This window comes from Manacus candei, unplaced genomic scaffold (genome assembly GCF_025592945.1).
Source record: "Manacus candei isolate 608988 ecotype Guabito, Panama unplaced genomic scaffold, ASM2559294v1 h1tg000011l, whole genome shotgun sequence".
Classification (NCBI taxonomy): domain Eukaryota; kingdom Metazoa; phylum Chordata; class Aves; order Passeriformes; family Pipridae; genus Manacus; species Manacus candei.
Window position 1 is genome coordinate 9,982,835 of NW_026138059.1, and position 21,258 is coordinate 10,004,092.

Here is a 21,258-nt window from a genome sequence, read left to right on the forward strand (position 1 = left end):
TTGCTAGTTAAGACCCTCTCATGTAAGGCCACTTCACTTGACTTGCTGAAGCATGCAATTGCTCCCTGGTAAGTTTTGTGAAGGAAATAATGTTATCTGATAACATGAGCTATATCATAACATTTAATGGTATGCTTAATAAGTTTATCTTCAAGTAATTATATGAAAATCTCAGCTCATTAAAATAACAAATATTAGCTTTGTCAGACATCACTGCTGTGGAGGAAGGCGCGAAAATGAGTACCCAAAAACTCACAAACCATGAAACAAATAAAAATAATTTAAACTAGCTTGTGCTTTAAAAAAAAAAAAAAACAAAAAAAAACATGAGACCCAAATTTCCATAATAATTTCCTATTTTTATGTCTATGTTCTTTTATTTTTAAAGAAACTTCTCAAAAGACATTGGGGCTATGCCTAAAACATTAAACTCTTTTTTCTGTTTATTGCAAACTAGTAAGTGTGTCGCACACTTTTTACACTTGTATTGCTACTGTTTGTAAAGGGGTGAGATGTTGTACTTTGGACAAATATTCCACAAAATATTTAAAGTTTCATTTTCTTTTACATTCTTATACTTAAAAAATCAGTTTCATTTCTAGATTTATTTAGACTTTGTTCTCAAAACATTCATGGGCACTTTCATTTCTGCCCAAATTCCTTTATTATCTTGCAAAGGCCTTTTGAAATTTAAGACTATTTCCACTTTTGAGAAAGATTTATTCTTGCTATGCATGGGTACTTTGTTTCTGTGGACGCACAAGTGTCTTTCTAAAGCTGCATCATTTTATAGGGAAGCTGGATGAGGGGAGAGCAACTATAGGAAGAGGCAGTAGGGACACACCTGGGCTGAGTACAGTTTTTTTGGCAGCTGTTTGCTCCTGCTCCCTTTTACCAGTTCATCTGATAGAGATTCTGCCTTCAGTTTCTTTTATCAACACAGAGAAGTATGACTGCAGAAATTACCTACTTCTTACCTGAAATGATTGCAAACCTTTTCCTTTGCGCTACATTTTTCTCCAGTCCTTACCTGACTTGGTTGTGCAAATTTTAACATGTTTTCCCTTTGTTTCTCCAGTCCTCTCCTGCAGCACTTTTCACACATTTAACGTCACCCAGCAGTAGCTGTCATCACACTTCAACAGACCCATTATGAGACTTGATTTACTGTGTCCAAACTGGCTTCTCTGTGACTCACGTTATAGCCTTAGGAACTCTCGTTTTCTGATTCCTTGGATACACAGGAAATGAGAAGGAAATGTTTCAGTCGGTATTAAATTGCTGCTTAGTAACTTAGCAGGTTATTTGTGCCTAACAAGTCTGAGATATGTATTGACAGCTGTCTTCTACAACTGATACCTTGAGAAAAATACTTCTCAGGGCTGCTTTGAGAATTACCTATATTTAGAAGAACTCTAAAGGTAAAAACAGTTACTAAATTCATTCTGTATGGGCATCGTACCAAGGAGTTTTGTTTTCTTACAGCCATGCCACTTCCAACAGCAGGTGACAACAGAAGAACATGAGGGATCAAAAGCCATATCTCCAGGTTGAAAATAAGACTAATGAAAAGTGTCATATGATTGTCTGGGGAGGACCTTTCACTCCCTCATAAAATCCTGTAAAATTTGAACATAAATAACATGACATAAACATCACTGACCTGAGACAGAAGGACACACTACTGATGCTAATCTGTTTGAAGGACTTCCTGTTCTTTTGATCATTTTTCTTTTGGTCTTACTAAAGACAGTTATTCTAGGCAGGTCTCAATTACCTTTAATGGGTGTCTCAGGTGATGTTAGAGGCAATCTTGTAAGAAGTACCTGGAGAATTAAAGAGACAAGTCAGATTTAATAATAAACCATAGTATGTTTGCATATCAGTGAAGTATCTGTGCTGAAAACCTGCTGTGGTTTGTAGGGGAAATTCAAGCAAAAATGCTGTTATCTCCTGCTCAGCTGTGCATATGCTGTCCCTGCAGCAGGCCAATATATCTACTGAGCTCTTTGAAAGCAAAGGATTTGCCATCCCTGAAAATGACAGAGTGTCCAAGTAAATTTGTTCAAGCAATTATCAGGACCAGCTTGAAATACCATGAAAAAAAGGCCTCTTCAACAGAATTTCTTCCTCTTAAGATCTGCAGGCAGCCTCTCACGGTATCCCTTTGGACACCTCCTCTCTCCTCCACAGATTCTTTCCAAGAGGTTTTCTTTTGCTACACTCACTTCTCCAACTCAGAACTGTCACCTGGGCAAAACAGGAGGATTTCCTGCTTTTGTTCAGGACTTCTGGCTTGCCTAGCATCCAGAAAACATGGAGGTGCTCACTGGGGAGGAAGGTTACTCTTCAGTAGCTATTCCAAATTGGAAGTGCGTGGGGGTTGATTTTAGTACGTGGATTTCATAGATGATCTATGTTTCTGCTGTATGCTTGACATGCTCAGGATGTCTGACTTCCTATGCAGAATCAGTGCACACACAGTAGGTTTGATACTCCCAGATATGTTAATCCCATTAAGTCATCACGGCTAGACTTCGTGAACGAAGATTTGGGAAGGGTTCTACCCACGTTTGTCACAAGTGTGTTGGTGGCTAAAAAGGCCAATACAAGACAGGCACATCCAGTTGCAAAAGGCACAGCAGAAAGACTCCTTAGGTGGTATATTCTGCAAGGCACGATTCTTTCTGCGTTGTCTTTTCTCCTCAAGAGTGATCCTGTGTGCGTTCTCAAAAGCATCAGCAGCGTTATAGATGGTGTGTCTCCAGACCTCCCAATTGGAGGCCAGAGTAGACCAGTTATGTTGATCAATATGGCCAATATGATCAATATGCACTGAAGACTGCAAAGGTATTTCTGCCATCTATCCTAGTGGGACCTGAAGTGACCTTCCCAAGGGTCAGTGCCTAAAACTTAATTAAATTTTCACTGCTTTTCTAACAAGCCATATGAAACCAGAAGCCAAACCCTCAACAGAACTCAAATTCAAGCCTCAATGAGTCATCTAACTCCTTCTTCCAGTGGGTACTTTTTTATAGCAAGTAACTAGTAGGGTAATAAGTGTGGTTTCTTCCCTGTCATATACCCACCTCCACTGCACAGTTTTTTTCATGTTACCATACTGGAAGAAGAGTGAGGGGAGCTCTTTTATTTTCAAGAATAGTCCTCCAGGATATAAAATAGTTTTTCTTGCTTGTATTATCAAAAATTACACAGTTCACAAAAGTCAGCAATGGCATTTTTTCCAGCAGGTTGCCAATTGTTTCTAATTTTTAAGGCATTTTAAACTATTTCAAACTACAGAACCTATTTCAAATTTTTACTCTCAAACCCTGTCACTCTTATAGATTTTAGGGGGAAATACCTGACAGGTTCAGCATTAAAAACTGATGTTGCCACATACCACTTTAGTCATATTGTGCCCTTGCAAAGGATGCCAAGGACTAGAATATCAAGAACTGACTATCCTGACTGCATCCTCTTCACACCCTCCCTTCAGATGCTTATATACATTGATAAGATCCTCTCTCAGTCTTTTCTTCTTGAGGCTGAATAGGCCCAGCTCCCTCAGTCTTTTGTCATAACAGAGATGCTCCAGTCCACTAATCATGTTTGTTGCCCTCCTCTGGACTTGCTCCAGGAGCTCCATGTCTCTCTTGTACTGGGAAGCCCAGAACAGGTCACAGCGCTCCAGATGTGGCCTCACTAGGGCTATGTAGAGGAGCAGGATCACCTCCCTCGACCTGCTGGCAACGCTCTTCCCAATGCACCCCAGGATACCTTTGTCCTTCTTGGCCACAGGGGCACACTGCTGGCTCATGGGCAGCTTTTTGTCCACCAGGACCCTCAGGTCCTTCTCCACAGAGCTGCTCTCCTGCAGGTCAGCCCCCAGCCTGTACTGGTGCATGAAGTTATTCTTCCCCAGGTGCAGAACCCTGCATTTGCTTTTGTTGATTTCCTCATCCTCATTTCACAGAGACAAGGCTAAAGCTGCCCTGACACTGTGGCACCCCTCCTGCTCTGCAGTCCAGCGTAACCAACCCAGGTGGCCAGCCTGGCCAAAATGCCAGTGAGAGAGGAGCATCACAGGGATGCACAGGAACCAGGTGGGTACCACATTTGATCTATCCCTGCCAGAAGGCATATTCCCATCCTGGCCCCACAGTCCCTCCATGTGGGCAACTCAACAAATTAAAAAAGAGGATTTATGCTGATACTCTACCCACATACCTTCACGAGGTGGTCTGACACATGATCTTCAGCTAGTAAAACAAACCTGGTTAACCACAGTGAGGCCTCTGCAAAAACAAGCAGCAGACAAATGCCCTGGGTTCTGGAGAGATAATTAAATCTCATGCCCTGTAAGCTCTTATTATAATCACTTTTGATATACACTGTGAAACATTTACCTGGCTTTGATCCCTACCTCTGTCTGCTGTTTGTGGTTGAAGAAAAAGTGACTGTTATTCTGGACCAAAAAAAAGCTTTGTTCCAGACCAGATGTCTCATTCACTGCATATGTCATCCCTGCAGGTCCTATCACAGAGTCAAGAAACAGCAAGTTTTGGTGCAATTTTCAAATAACAGTGAGATGTCAAGATATTACTTAGCTAAAATAATAAACAGTTTATCTGCTTCAGTCATAGCAAGTTTTGAGTTTGGGGTTGTTTTTTTCCAAACAGTGAGTTATATTGTGCTTTCTCTTCCATCACTATAACTAAGAATAACTCCACTGACTTCAGAAGAAGGTTTCACATCTATGCTTTAAAGAGTGAAATTTTAAACTAGAACATGGATATGTTGCATATTTGAGGGACTTACCTGGTTTAATGCTTTAATTCTTCAGGACTGTCTTTAGATTTTCCTGTCTCTGATGCATTGAAAGCAAATCCATGTTTCAGTGAGTAATTTATGAATCTCATTTTTTGGGGGAAAGATTTTTACTTTGGGTTTCCACATGAACATTATATCACCTAGATGTAAACACAGAAAGTGTCCTTCCATATTTAATCCAACTGCTACATCACATAGCATACCAACTGATTTCTCCTTTTCACTCATCACAAAAGAACTGTAATATCTTCCTTCTTGCTTTTATTATACCTATTTTGGATATCTGTTGATCTTTTTTGCAGTGACAGCTCACTGTCATTTCAAATATGGGTCCTCCTTAAATGTCACTTTTGAGTGATCCATTTGAGTTTCCACTCAAATGGGTTACATTTAGATTTTAAGATATGAAAATAGATTGTCCCAGTGGCTCTTAATCACATACTTGTATGTAAACCTTTGTTTCATCTTAAGCAGTGTGACTGTTGTAAAAGGATTATAAGAAGATTATGGTCCAGATCTACAAAAGTACCTAAAGAAGAACCTACATAGAACCAGGATTTTCATCACCAGAGAGACATATACCCCAAAACTGCCATATTCCAGAAGGACTAGGAAAATTTTTGATGTGCCATTTAGTTATACTTTAACATGTGCAAAGTGCTGAATCTGTCTTGGAAGGAAATCACTGCTCCTCATCCATGGGTGGCCAAATCCACCAGCCAAGCTTCCCACTGACAGATGGAAACTCTGCACACTGCATCACTACCACATCTAATATGTTTTGCTTGTGGATTTGGGGATATCTTGGGGCAATTTCAGCCAGAAGTCCAGAGACAACCTCATCAACCTTGCAGAAATCAACACCAGAGCTAGACCCACCAATGAGTGAGGAGAAAGACAACTGGGCTGCCACTCTGCACTGTACAAAACTTTGCTTATGGATATGACCATAGCATAAATGACAGTGCCCTTTTATAACTGTGTTGCTGGCCCAGTGTTAAATGGAAATTCATACCTATTTTTAAAAAGTTGCATATTCAGAAGAACCAGAACAAAAAAAAAAAAAAAAAGAATCAGGCAGAGATCTCCAAACCCTGTCACCCCCAAAACTGTAAAACATCAGAATTTATTTTTATCCCCTCTGAAGGGTTCTCCTCTTGACACAGAAGAGCAAACTGTTAGTAATGGGTAATGAATTCTGGTCACAAACAGCTTTTATGGCTTTTGCTTTGCTTTGTAATCTGTTTCCACAACACGTAAGTGGAAGAAGCAGATAAACCACTTTTTTTAGAAACCATAAATATAAGTAATTTGTATTCTTTCCTTAAGCATTTTTTTAGAAACCAACCTGCCTCTCATTTTGCTTCTGTGAGTACTTCTGTTTAAATTTTTTTTTTTTGAGCTCTCTTCACTTTATCTTTAGTTACCAGTTTCAGGGAGCACATGGTGTTTGAAATGTTAAACCAAGACAAATTCCCTATGTAATGTCCAGTGCACAAATTCACAAATGAAAAATGTGTCCACAGCCCAAGCTTAGGAGGAGGATTTTTTTCTTTCTTTTGAAATGTTTAGGGAGTATTTTACTTCACACATTAAAATAAGCAAAAATGTTGAAGTTTGAGTACAAATATACAATTTATACAGTATACAATGTATATTGTATATTTTACAATTATATATATTTAGAATGAGCAAATATACAATTTACAGGGAGTTCACTCTTCTGAAATATGTATGTGGAACTGGGGTGTGCTCTCAGCTGACATGGAGCAGGTTCTACTTCCTCCGTTTCTCTTCTGTGGAAAATAAGGACATGTTCAGCCAAGCAGATCTGCCAATAACTTTAAGTTTTGACCTAAACCTCATGGAAGAGCGTCTGTATAGAACATTGAAGAGTACACATAAGCAGGCTGCCCCTTAGCTATATTCCAGGGAATGACAATAATACAGCTATTAGAGACACTGAGGATGAAAATATTAGAAGTCTAAAATCCACGGGTGGCTTGCATTCTACTTGCTAGTCCATATCACATTTTTACATGTATCTTCACTTGTGCTAGTAAGATAAATTTCAGACCATCACTTTCATTTTCTTATATAGTTACCATATAAGATTAAGCCATATACTGAAGTCTGCAGAATTAACACACCTGCATAAGCAACTTCATGTGCATTCACTGGATTATCTAATTGAGTGTCTGTCTATTTTTGCTATAGGTTGAGATTTTTATTTGAAAATCCTGTTTTTGAAATCATTGGGAAATTTTCTGCAGACAGACACAGTTTCAGAAATAATTACCCTAATAGCCTTAAGATGAAGGAGGGAAGGTTTAGATTTGATATTAGGAAGAAATTATTTATGGTAAGAGTGAACAGGCATTGGAACAGGATGCCCAGAGAGGCTGTGCACTCCCCATCCTTGGAGGTGTTCAGGATTGGATGGGGTTCTGTGCAACCTCATCTAGTGGAATGTGTCACTGCCAATAGCAGGGGCGTTGGAACTGCGTGATCTTTAAGGCCCTTCCAACTCAGGCCATTCTGTGATTCTGTGAGTCTATGACTTCTATCTAGAAAAACATAGCAAAATATTTGAGTTACCTTTAAGTACTGTAAAGGAAACTTTTTATTCTCCAGCACGGATTAGCATAGTGTATAGTTCAAGAAATAAATACATTCAGTTCCAGGGCTTCTAGTCATTCCCCATAATGAAGATGGTCTGCACAGTCCATCAATCAAGCTATTTCTTATTTCCAGAATTCCTTTTACAAGTGCTACTTGCTCAAGAATTGATGAAAGACTCCTTATAAAGGATAACAGACTTATAGCTTGGAGACAGGATGTTTGCTTGCCATTTTCTTCAGGTCTTTATTTTTCCTGTTCTTCAGCTAAAAATACCAAGACACAGGATGGATGGGCAAGAATGAAATTTGATGCAGCAATGTGAGGAGGGTTTCGTAGAAAGCAAAACACCCTATCAATAATCCAGTATACTCATCTCTTCCAGAAGAAAAACTAATTCACTCGTATTTTAATTAGCAATCCTAAATCAGCATTATATATGCCAAATCACTGTACATTAAGATGGACATTTTGTATAATTACTCAAAATTCAAACTGTGGGTCACATTTATCCTTTATACATTAATACAAATTTATAATCAAAGGGAGATCAAGGGAATCAGTACAGATTAGAACTTGCTAGGACACATCTTCAGGTATTATATTTACTCATACAACAGTTATATGACTTGCCATGTGTAATTAACTACAGGGTTAGTGCTTCAAAACTGGAGCTGTAGTCATATATGCTTCAGAAACTCACAGAGCTATGTGTGTAAATGGTTAATAGGTGCAACTGCCGTGACACCAGCAGGTGGTTCCCATTCCGAACCTGGCACGATCCTGGTCTTCACTGACTGGTAACTACCCAAACAAGTCGTCCAGACAAAAGATGAAATCCTAGCAGTACTGTGGCAAATGCCAGAACTGACATCAGGACAGCCAGTATTTTGTTTGGAACATTGTGTTTACATCCTTAAATGAGAACGTATTTAATTTTCGTTTTTAAGATATCTTTTGCAGCACAAAGGTTGTGTTAACACGTAATGCCCCATCCACAGTAACCTTCCTGTGGTTACTTCTTCCAGTAAATATCTTTGAGGCAAAGGCAAAAGTTGAAAACAAACCTTTGTTTGTGATGACTGTACAACTAGAACAAGAATCAACAGAACACAGGGAATTCAAGGTAAGGAGATGCTGGAAGAAAAACAGACAAATAATGTACCTGACTGGTCGAATATGGTCTATTCCACTGAAAGTCAACCTAGTTTTCTCATTAAATCACTCAGTTAGATAGAAAATATTGTCTCTCCCTATGAACAACCTTGACATCCTCATAGCCTCCAAGGCTACTGCTAGAGATTGGTGATACACATATATTGGCCTGTTACTCAAAGGTTTACTTGGAGAAGATAGGAGAGTGAATCAAAGAAGGGAAACATAAAACTTTTCACGTAATACCTCCATCATGTATATTTTAAAGGGGTCCATTCCCAAGTTATTAATTGTTTGGGACATTTGGGACATTAAAATTAAACTATAGATTGTCAAACTCTCTTGAATTTTCAGTATGTACACAGTATGATTTTTTAGGCACTTTGAGTTAAAGTCTCTATACTATATGTTTCTAACTAGCTGTTACACCCCACCACATAAAAACAGCCATCAGCAACTTGTCAGAAAGCATTTTTTCTTGCCACATGACACATATCTAGTTAAGCCTATTGTTTCATTTCTGCAGTTTGTAAACAGACTTATAAATAAAATTATATGGAATGTGATATTTCAACTTCATTTATATATTTAGTATATTTAGAATCATAGAATGCTTTGTGTTGGAAGGAAACATAAAGATCATGTAGTTCCAAGCCCCCTACCATGTCCATCATAAGACTGCACATGCCCTGTAGTGTTGCATCACACACAATGAATTACCTCCCTGCAGAGGGGTCTAGGCATTCCCAGGCTAACTTGAACGTATAACACCCAACAAACTCTTTGGTGCGTGGGCCCTCAGCCCCAATGGATCAATACTATGACCATCACTCTGAACACGGACATCAAAATTGCAAAAATCAAATTTAATTGTCAGATCCACAGGTGGTGATATCTTTTCTTCCAGCTATCTACTCTTACATTTTCCTTCTCTTCCTTTCTTTTCCTTATGTATTTTCTTCATTATATTTTATACTTCTAGAGGAAAGAACCAAAATGGCCACATACTTCCTTTCTGCTGCAATTAAATTGTTTCAAAATAAATCTGCCTCATGCATACACTGGTGATTCAGTGTCATTTCACTCTAATTCAGCCCAAGAGATTTATTAACAGGAACCTCAGTTACCCTGCCTCAGAGGCGGGTTGTAACATCATGGCACTGTTTTGTTGGATGTAGCCTAAATTGCTAAAAGTGCTTATATGCTTGGAAGAGAAACAATTTATACTGTACTCTTTACATTGACACAATTCCACCAATGCTTGAACAGAATTTATTTCACCTGGTGTTTGCTATCTAATCTGTCATCCATCTCTTCTAGTCACCAGAAAGAGAAAGCCTTGCTGTGAGATGATAAATGCTCATCCTTCGCCTACACTAGACAAGAGGAGAACACAATTCTCTGCAGATCCTTATTCTTCCTCGCTGACTTTAAGGGATACCTGCTCTTCCACTGTTTATATTTCTTTGCACTGACAGCAAAGAGAGCTTAAACAATGAGTTGAGATGGGGATGGCTGCAGCATGTGAAGTTTCATCTTTCCATGTGAGCCCTGTCCTCTGTGCCTCACACCAGAGCTGTGAGTCAGCTTCCTAATTTGTACACAGTGTAAAGTCAAGCTGTAGGGTTTTGTCTTTTCAGCCTTATTTTTCTGCTGATATTCTTGATTATCAAAAGGATTCATGAACAGGCTTTAGCTAAGTTTAGACTCCTTGAAAGCAGTTCATTAGCTGTGCTCATCCCTTCCTCTGAATTCCCAAAGGATGAAGAAAATCTCTCTGCTAAATTTCAAAGGCATTAAAGATAATCCAGTCAGCCTAAAAGCCATTTTTGTTTCCAAAGAATTAAACAATTCCTTATCACTTTTGTTGCTACGTAATGTATGGAAAGCTGCAGACTGACTCTGATTGCAAAGATGTCTCAGCAGGTGTACACGTTTGCCAGAGCTATTGCTTTACCTGGCATATACTACCTGTGGTACACAAACCATGGCCTGCTGCTCTTTAAAAGGGTGCAGACTTTCTGCAGAGCATTTGGAAGAAAGAGCATCAACCAGTTCAGGCTCAGAACATGCTTAGTGTTGTCTGACCCCTGCTCTCAGCCATATACCCTTATCACCAATGACCTGTCCAAGCCAGCTCCCAACACTTCTTCAGGGCTGTGGGATGGCCACATAAGCTTATCAAATCTAGAGTTCATCTTCTTAGATGAAAATTACCCACTGTGGTAGCAAATCCCTGCACTTCTGACTACCCACCTGCATGTGCTGATACTGCTTTGTCAGTCCCATCCTGTGCTGGAGCCATTTCAAAAAGGTCATTATGTCCATTTGCTTAGTGAAGATTGCTGTCATATCTTTTCTGGCACAAAACAAGCATTTGGAGCATACTCCAATTATGAAGCAGAAATCAGTCTTTAGAAAATTCCACTGCTAATATTTCTGTATGCCTAATTTAAGTTGCAGCACCCATATATAGCCAGTAAAATGAAATGGCCTGATTTTCAGAGATGCTCAGCTCTTCCACATAAGTGCCTTTGCAAGACAGATGATTTACAAGGCTGTGCTGTTAAGCTTGTTAGCTGCTGGCTCTGAAGTTTCAAAGGCTGATCTAAACTGACAGAAATAGGAGTTTTGCAGAGGGACCATCTTAGAGGAGAAATATGAGTACACACTGAATCTGTATAGAGAGAAATTGTTACCTGGCCCTGACTATTAGCCAAGGTGTGCAGTCCTATAGATTGTTTCCACCAGAAAGAATTGACAAAGAGATTGATTAAATAATTTGACAAAGAAGTCACATATTCTTTATGTGCAATTTTATTTATTCACAACAGCAATGACAGAAATGCAAGGACTCGTGTTTCTTTCACGACAATGATTTACCACAGAAACTAGTAGAACCTGCAGTCCTCTTTGCCCATCCAGTAAAACATCATCTCCCTGCAACTGGAGACAAGGAACTACTCTTCTCCCTCCACTGATACTATATCTGCTTTGGAGCTCCAAATCTAGAATCGAACAGTGGAATGAAGTTTCTTTCTCCTTAGCACCAAACCCCTTCTTTTGCTTGCCCAAAAGCCTGAAGTCTCTCTTTTCTTTTTTTTTTTTTTTAATATAATGCCACATACACCTTCTTGTCTTTTCTCTTTTCTTGCTAGTCTCCCTGCTTCTTTCTCACACAATCAAATATGCCCGAGTATGTACCTATTTTCTGGAGGACAATTGCTGCTGCTGTTATCTCTCAAAATATGGTTACTTGTTAGCTGAGATGAGCAGTAGGTGTTCTAGCCTCACTTGTATGTCCATAGAAATTATAAGAAGGGATCTCACAGACTTCACTGTGCCCTGAATGAAGACCTCTAACCAGATTCTTCCTTTGTGTGAGAGGTCCTCCCTCCCACAGATTTCTAGAAAAAATTCTAAATATTCACTGATAGATGCAAAATTGATTCAGGACCCTAAGTCAGTGGAAAGAAAAAATTGCAGTGAGGAAAGAAATGAGGAAAAAAAATCATTCCAATGTCCCAGTTTGTATCCACTCTCTAAATCAGAGGGAAAGGTGGCAAAAGTTGTGGTTTGAGTGGGGCATTTATTTCTTCTTAATGACTTGGTGCAGAGGCTGATGTTTATTTTTTCATAAGGGAAAATGCAGCAAAATCACAAATGGATGAGTAACTATTCAGCACTGTACTTGCACGCTCTTCAAAATTTTAGTTATTCCAGTGAGTAGAGAAAATATAATTTATTCTTCTCATGAGAGAAAAAATGAGTAAAAGACAGACAGCAAGGTCTGTTCTTTTAATTCATTAATCTAGTAATCTATATTCCACATTTTTGCACATCAAATTTATCCTGCATAGTAAATGTAGCCTGGCAAGACTTCACTTGAGTATAGGAGATTTTACTTATCTCTTTTCAGAAATTCTTGACCACCACACGTTTTTTGCAAACATCAAAGCAGAGATCATTGCAGCTGTCTTTTTTTCTTTTGCCAGGCTGGACCTGAAATATCCCATAGGTACTTGCTGTGAAATAAAGATGCTGATTTGACAGATCTTAAGATCCTATAGTCATTGGAAATCAGGGAGCTCACACAGAATCTATATTGCAGATCTCTCCCAAATCTCAGGTTTGGGTATATAATAATTGCAAATTCATAACCATTCCCTATTAATTTGATCTTTTTTATGGTTTTTTTTTCTCCTTCAAGCCCCTTTACAAACTATGCTATCAATCACTAATGTTACCAGTCTTGCTACACTTCTATATTTTCTAGTAATGCAAAAGTAATTGTTAAATGCATCCCTTAAGAGTACATATCGAATAGATCTTTCATACAACTTCTTTAGGCAGCTTTCATTTTACAAAAACAAAGTTACCTTTTAAATTCCCCCAAATTATTGCAGAGTTATTAAAGCAGATTGATTCAATTACCTTCCACACTGAGAGAGTCCAGGACATTGTGATTTCTGGGCCTATTTTCAGAAGCAGGCAAAGACAAGAATTTTGTATTTCAACCAGAGTACAAATCTAATGGTCTTCTCATTTCTTGAGCCCTCCACGCCTGATGTGAATTTGGAGTCTTGTTATCATGCAGGATGTGAGTAATTACATGTTTAGTGCATCTAACATATCATGGAAATTGTTTATAAACTACATGGTCAAGCTATAGTACATTAAGTAAAAGAAACAAATTGCAAAATTCAAGATTCATGCATTGACTCGTAGATAAAGGTTCCTTCTGAAATAACAACTTTGCAATAGGAAATGTATTGATTTTCCTAATTGATCCTACCAATCTTTCCTGTATGAAATTTCTGTATTACTTTTCTTTATAATCAGTTATACACAGAAGCGTTAATGTTATTAGTATATTTTATCTCCTGGTCCACATTCAACTTCTTGCTCTATGTTCTAATCATATGTATGTAAGTTAAAAGGCTTAAATGGACTGACTTTTTTTCAGACAATACAGCTAATAGGCCAGGGCTGACATAAGTATATAAGGAATAATTCATACTGTTGCATACCTTAGTTATTCTACTTAAATAATTCATCAGTTTTCAGTCAGGAAGGGAGCTTCTTGCCCATGAAAAAGACATAATGTTTACCCTATGCAACACTGGGATTCCACAGTAGCAGAATCTCCCTGTAGGAAGAACTGGATAAAAAAACAGGGTAGTTTAGATTTAAAAGATTAAACAAGGATAGGAAGGAGGAGAGAAAAGTTTAAACAATCAAAAAAGGAAACCATAGGATCTAGAGGAAGGTAGGTACCTGAGGTGATGGTCAAAATAAGTCTTGGTGTATATATTTTTCCAAATAATGATTTCAAGTTGCCAGCACATTTCAAAACTTGAAGAGAAGATGGATCTCTTAAAGGTCCTCATACCTTTTCTATCACTTTGTCTGTTATTTCTCTCTTTTCATTGACATTCTCTTTCTCTTTCTTTCCTCATCATACTCAGCTTGAAGCATAGGTCCCATTTCAAATTCTGCTCATCAAATACAGAAAATGTGCACATATGTGTTTTATTAGTCCCATATGTATGAGCATAGCTGCCTGATTTGAGTGTAATTTCTTTGTGGAAAGAACTATACCAGTATAAATCCATACAAGGAAGAATTATCATTAGGGATGTTGATATAAACGGTTTTAAATAAACATTCCAGTCTTTAGGAGGACAGAATTACTGTAAAGAAACAAAACCATTGTTCTGTTTGAGGAAATCATGGCTAGGCTTTGTGAATAAAGATTTGGGAAGGGTTTGTTACAAGGGCTAAAAAGGCCAATACGAGATAGACACGTCTGGTTGCAAAAGGCACAGCAGAAAGACTCCTTAGGTGGTATATTCTGCAAGACACAATTCTTTCTTCATTGTCTTTTCTCCTCGAGAGTGATCCTGCGGGCGTTCTCAAAGGAAGCAGCAGCGTTATAGATGGTGTGTCTCCAGGCCTCCTGATTGGAGGCCAGAGTAGACCAGTTATGATGATCAATATGGCCAAGGCTGAGATGTTGTTTCAGGGAGTCCTTGTGTCTTCTCTTTGGGGCTCCTCTCTTGCGGCAGCCAGTGGCAAGTTCACCATAAAGCAGGATCTTAGGGAGGCGGTGGTCCTTCATCCTTGAGACGTGCCCTGCCCAGCGCAGCTGTGTTCTCAGCAACATGGCCTCAATACTTGTGACTGCTGCTTGTTCTAGAACAGATGTATTGGTCACATAATCTGACCAGTGGATGTTTAGGATTGTACGGAGGCAGCGTTGATGGAAGTGTTCTGGGAGTCGCAGGTGGTGGCAGTAGATGACCCATGATTCGGACCCATATAAAAGAGTAGACAGCACTATGGCTCTGTAAACACTGATCTTTGTACTTTTCTTCAAGTGTTTATTTTGCCAGACTCTTTTATGAAGCTTTCCGAAGGCACTATATGCCTTTGCTAACCCGTTGTCTCTCTCTCCGTCAATCTTACCATCCAAGGAGATGAGGCTACCTAGGTAATTAAACTGCTGGACTGGTTTGAGCACTGATCGGCCAATGGTGATATGGGGATGATGGAAGACTTCCTGCGGTGCAGAGAACTTCTGTTTTCTTTTAGCTGACTTCCAGCCCAAAGAGCTCAGCAGTGTCTGTGAAGCAGGATGTTAAATGCTGCAGAGCTCCTTCTGTGTGGGCGACAAGGGCGGTGTCATCAGCATAAAGTAGCTCCTGGACAAGATGATTTAAGCTCTTAGTGTGGGCCTTCAGTCACCTTAGATTGAATAGGCTTCCATCAGTACAATATCACCTGGCTGCCGGGGACGGGGGCCTGCCTCCACCCACTGTTTGAGGAAAACTATTCATTTAAATGGTATTTCTTACATGAATAAGCTTCTGGGTTGAGCAATCTGTTCTGCAAAATGCACCCTCTTCCTCTTCACTAAAAAGAGAACACTGACTTTGAGTCACAGGGTCATCATATTCATGTTACAAAACACTAATGTTACAAAGAAGAACTTGTGCATACCAAGTTTCAAAATATAAAGCATCTCATTATAGGTACCATCGACATTTAACTTACAGGGTTTCTTTCCTGTTTAGATTAGGTATCTGTATCTGTTGTTTGATTTGTCAGAGAAATCATTCTAACAGGGATGTAAAAGCTTCCTACCATTGGTTCACATAACATTTGTGCTTCTCATTTGCAAACCCTGGGATCATTATTTATAGGCAGAGGAACTTTGGATTATCACACAAGAGAGAGTTCTTCATCTGTTCATAATTTATTCTAGTCCTGCTGCTAGTTTTGGCAGTTCAACCATTAGACACAGTCAGACAATAAAAGCTCACAGCATGATGCCTATCTGTAGATTGCTCTGTTTTTGAAATCTAGGCAGCAATATTCTTTTGTTAAGTAGAGACAAAATTCCGTGTACCATGCAAACATGTTTTTAGATCAGCTATGTACATTATCTGCTGTTGAAACAAATATAAGCCATATTTAACCAGTGACAGAATCTGGCATTTTATCTCAAAATAGTTTATGCACACAGCTTCAGAACCATGTTTGGATTTGAGATAATAACCGAAACAAAATCCACTTTTAAATGATTGTGTATAACAATCCTTACATATTTGATCATTTTATCCTTGCAGTCATAGTTACACTCCCAGGTCCAAATGAAAATTAGCTATGTCAACCTACATGCTAACTAAAGTTGACAGAGTTATCAGTCAGTAATCAGTCAGTTATCAGTCAGCCAGTCGTTGTGTCTGTGTAGAGGCAAACCTGCACTATTGTCCTGTTGATCAGTCTGCTTTTTCAGTTCCTCTTCTGGCAAAGAATTTATAGGGAAATTTTGACAGGTAGTTTGACAAACTCTAGAAAAACCAGGGAATTCTTATTTTACACCTCTAAAAAAGAACATGCCATGGTTCTGGTCTTGGTCCTGGACAGTTTTTCAAGGGATGGTGTGTAGTGTGTAGGCAGCTTTCCCAGTTCCCTTGTTGGGATATAACCCCCCTGTTTCCCTTTTTGCAAAAGTTAGATTACTTCTGGCACTGCCCAGCCTGACAGGTACAAGAAGATGCTCGAATGTCTGATTCATCCCAGTGAACTGAGGGATGGCGAGGGATGCACGACCCTATTACAAGCACTGGGAAATAAGACCTTGCAGTTGGATGCTGTCCATTACAATTGAAAGCTACAGAGCCTTTTCGATGCCAAATGCAGAAATGCAACTTCTCTTATTTTTCACACACACTTTAAAATCCTTTAGAAATGCAGAATGCACAAGGAGGCTTAAAAATTGCAATAAAGTTTCGCACACAATCTGTCTCAGGGGAGATAGCTAACGTTTATCTTGGGACTTCAGCTAAGCAAGGCTAACCCCACTGTGATGAACTTAAATGGCAGTGAGAAAAATTTAGGTTAGGCATTAGGACAATTTTTTTAATGGCAGGAATAGCAAAGCTCTGCAGGGATTGCAAAGGACATTGTTGAATATCCATCCCCAGAAATCTTTGAAAAAGAGAAAAACTGGAGTTATAGGTGAACCTGTCTTGGGGTAGTCAGCTGAACTACATGAAAACTTGAGGTCAACTCCAGCTTTGTTTTTGTATGTTACCCTGTTCCATAACTTACTATGAAAAATATCAGCAGAACAAGCCCCCTCAGCCTCATGGAAGTGTGTGCTTTGGATCTGACATACTTTTCCTGACAGTGCTGTGTGCAGTGTCAGGAAACCCACTGCAGCCGTGGTTGAGATGACTCAAGCAGGCTTTGCAGCCATTGCAGGAGTTACAAACCATGTCAGCCGGGGTGCATTGCCCCTACTGGTGAATCATCACCGTGATAAGCATGAAGCTCAAGCCACAGGAACAGACAAAATTAGTTTAAAACAGAATAATAATGTGAGACTCTCCCTTTTCTCAGTATCCAAAAGGTTGCCAAGAGATTTTTTAAGAAAGTCACTGGCATGATGGCATCAAACACACTCTTATTCTGCACTTTCTTCACAGCTAGAATGCAAGACAGCTCTAGACTCTGGCTTTTTCTATCAGTTTCTTGCAGGCTTCCATCCAATGTGGATTAAAAAGTTGAAGAGGAACAGCAGGATGGGAAACATCTATTAGGGTTGAAGAGCAGCAATGACATTTTTCAGAGAAAGTGTGAGAAATGCTACACAGGATGCCAGTAATGAGCAGAAAGCCTGCACTATCCTACAAGTTCTTCAAAGCAGTGCCCAGAAAGTGCTTATTGGGTAACTTTTCCATTACAATTAAATATAATCATGATGATAGCAAGGAAGTCTTTAATTTTAGCACCATTAGATAAAGTGCAGGTGACAAGTGGTCACTGTTATGTAGAGAATATTTAGTCTTCTTTACAAATTGAAACACTATGTATAATTCCTACTGATGGTGTATTTATACCCTGAACAGATGGATTTCCTTCTCATCTTGACTGGTCATCTCAGCAAGAAGGCCAAGATTTGAAAGAACCCAGAAGAATTAAACAGCAGGACAAATGAGTATCACTGGGGGAGGTTTGTAATTTCCCTTCAAAGTATAATTATAGGTTAAAAAAGAGAAGAAAGGAAATATTGTTTGGTCCCGTTACTGCTGCAAAAGGAGACAGATAAGAAGAAATATTAGGAAATTTACATTGCCAAGACAAACACTTTAAGAAACCCTATTATGCAGGGCCAAAGAATTATATTTTAAAACCAGAGATGTTCTATAATAATATATATAATAATAACATCTAAATGTTAAAAAAAGTCCGGGAATTTTCTGTTTCTTTGTCAAGGTAGGATTTCTGATCTGTCCAGTGATTCATCACAATATAAAGGATTGGATAGACAAAGGAGGATTAGAGTTACGTTTCATGAAAACTAATGTAATTTCTCAAAACTAGCAGAATGCATCTTCAAGGACCAAGACAGCAGCGCAGCTCTGCCATGAAAGATTCGTTAATCCGCAACTAGCCACAGAATGTGGTTTCTTCTCTGACTCCTCGCTCTGATCTCTTTGCTATTTGTAGCAGCTATTAAACTTAAAATGCATTTTAATAAAATGGCAGAAGCCAAGCATCTTTCAGTGTCCTATATTCACTTTATGTGGAGTTGTCAAGCTCAACAGCCTCATTAGCTTTGCAGTGGCTGAGCCTTAGTGAATAAGCCAAGTTCATTCAGCCCTCTGCAAATGCAGCTGGTTACAGTACTTCAACACTTCAAAAAAAGAATGAAAAAACAAGGTTGATCAATAATTACTACTCCCACAGTGAGACAACCATGAATTATTTTAGACAGACTAGTTTGTCCTCAACCTAAACATTCATTTTTGCTGCGTTCCTTCAATTAGAAGTTGAGCTGTTGAACAGAGTGGTTTTCTCTATTTTAGTCTGACAAAAATTGTAAGAGTGAAAAAAAAGCCAAGGAAGCATAATATATTATTTCTCATATACTACATTGCGTAATTTCTGAGTTGGTCAAATAAGAAATAAAGCTGTATGGTTTTGCTTTTAGGATTACAATATTTTGTATGAAGATGTACGTATACACCTGTGACTGTGATATTTATATTCCCAGCTGTGCATGGACAATGAATATATAACATATATAACCTTCATTAGAAATTATGTCAATCCAAATAAGTGGCCATAATCTGGTGTCAGTTGATGACATGACAGTGCACAGCTGCAAGCAAAACCATAAATTAAAATATGGATGAAGACAGACATAGAAATCTGTCCTGATGGAGTAAAGTCTACATTTTGAGCACTTTTTCTGCTATAATTTCTGCAATTTTATAATGTTCTTTTAATCTATATAGTTGTAAACTGCATCAATGTACATCCATGTATTCTTATTGAATACTTTCTTTCAGGTAGAGTTGACATCATCATTATACGTTATCTTTTTCTTTTTCAGTATGTTTGGTATTTATACCACAAACATCCCAACCTTGCTCTCCAAAAGATTTTCCACATTGGACCAAGTTTTTATGCCCCTCCAAATAATAATCAAGCAGACTAAAATCAGCCTTAACATCCTCTTTGCATGCTTCCTCCTTTTTCTCTCCCTTAGTTTAAGTCTGCCTCAAACTTTTCCTCCCTGTGGCTTGGGGTTGAGCCTGTGCTCCAGGTCTTTGACAGGGTGTGACAGGAGGTGATGCCTTTCTCTGCAGAAACTCTGCACTTGCCATTCTGCTGACTCAGGTGAGATTTCTGCATGGCTAGGCTGCAAGTCCTAAAATTCAATATTAAGCAACATTTTAGTAAGAAATACGCTACTAAGCCAAGGTTCTAATAAAAGCAGAGAAAGAACAAAACTATTATATATGGAAGTTGTCTTTACATTTACTATTTCATATTATGCTAAATCATTCATTAATCTGCTGCAATAATATATTGAACCTTTCCTGCTATTAATTCATGTACTTTATCAATGATGGTGGTTATTGGCTGTCATTATACATGTGTATACGAGTTACTAGAGAGGCAGGAATTTTCTTTTTTCAGTCTGACTTCTTAAGGCTTGCACAGCTGTCAGCTTTCCAAAGACTGAGCTATCCTTGCTTTGAGCAGTAAGCATTCCTATGAGAAAAGGCTCAGAAAATGAGAGACTGAGTTATCTTTTAAGATCAGACCGAGTTATCTTTTAAGATCAGACCAATTTCTGTGGGCAAAACAGGTACAAGAAAGAATTATTGTACCTGTAAATGCACCTGTAAATTTACCTTGTAAAACTCACAAGGAAGGAGTATGTAGGTGCTCCGACTTTGACAGCTAAATGCATTTTCTTCATCAAGAAGCAGCAAAGGAATGATGTCATTGAAGACAAGGAGCTATTGTACAGGAGCCATCTGAATGTGTTTCACTAGAAGTGAGCTGCATGTTGTCCAGCCATACCTATGTGTCAGGCAGGAAGATGTTTCATATCCCCTATGATTTCAAATGGTTATTTGTTGAACTTGTTATTGTATAAACTTCAATTCCACTTTAATTCTTGTGAGACAAAACACAGTTATGTCCCTGAAACATAGGAACGGGGGTATAGACATCAGGAAGATTCTTCTGGCTGAGCCCCAGAGGTTTTGTGGAGGGGACAACCATGTACATAACAGATGGAGCAAGAGCAGTAGTTCTTCAGGTATCAAATTCATAAGAGCTTCTGCCATGTCAAAAGTTTAGCTTCTTCCCATCCTCCACCCTCTGCATTTTAGCTCACAAAATGCACAGCACAGAATCCTGATAAAATCCCATTGATTGGTTATGTATTAAAGTTTGCCAAACACCACCCTACAAACTTGGGATAGAATTCATTTCTTCTGCCAAAGCACTTAATCTAAGTGCTGTAACAATCTAATGAGGAAAATGTTGATTTGAAGGTTGTCCAGAGAGACAGCATACACATAAATATTTATTCCACGAATCTAAGAGATAGCAGGATGACAAAGTTATTCCAATAAAAATCTTGCCAGTTGTGCAAACTCCATTGTGGTGTCATGGAATCAGTAGAAACAATACTCCAGCCCATCATGGAACATGATGAAGAAAAGAAAGTAAGTAAGAAAATAAGAAACCTTTAATTACAAAATTCCTCCTTCAGCATTTTGCTGAAACTATTAAGAGATTTCTGTCATAAACAACTGCAGTTGTTTTCTTTGGCTT